The following is a 719-nucleotide window of genomic DNA, read 5'->3' as shown; positions in this document are numbered from 1 at the left end:
TTTTGTGACTGAGATATTTCACTTAGCATAATGTCTTCCAGGATTACTCATTTTGAATATTTCATGAGTCCTTGTTTTTCAGTGCAGAGTAGTATTCCATTCTGTGAATATACCACAGCTTCTCTATCCATTCATTTGTTGATGGGCACTTAGGTTGTTTCCAACTCTTTGCTATTGTGAACAAAGCTGTGATAAACACGGGTGTGTACATATCTGCTTGGGTGACAGTTATGGGATCTTTGGGGTACAGGCTGCTTCTTGGAGGCAAGGATTCTGAAGCTCCCTCTGACATACTTTGGGCATGTTGCAAGAAGGAACCAGTCTTTGGTGAGGGACATCATGCTTGGGAAGGTGGAGCGACAATGCAAGACAGGAAGACCCTTCATGAGATAGATTGATTCAGTGATTGGGGTAATGTAATGGTGGTAGGTGTGCCAGAGACAATAAGGTTCGCTCAGGAGAGAATAGGGTTCACAGCGCTTGTACATAGGGTTGCTCTGAGTCACAGGTGACTTGACAGCAAGCACATAACAACAAACATCCACGAGCATGGTATATTCTTCCATTTCTCCAGGTCTTTTTTTGTTTCTTATAGTGATGTTTTGTAATTTTCTTTGTATTGGCCTTTGTGTCTCTAGTTAGATTTACTCCCAAGTGTTTAATCACCTATTGTGATGGATGTTTTTTTAGTTCCTTTTCTATATTCTCTTTGTCACTGT

The sequence above is a fragment of the Elephantulus edwardii genome, unplaced genomic scaffold (genome assembly GCF_000299155.1).
Source record: "Elephantulus edwardii isolate Elephantulus edwardi_28Jun2011 unplaced genomic scaffold, EleEdw1.0 scaffold00379, whole genome shotgun sequence".
NCBI lineage: Eukaryota > Metazoa > Chordata > Mammalia > Macroscelidea > Macroscelididae > Elephantulus > Elephantulus edwardii.
Note: the sequence above shows the minus strand (reverse complement) of the source record.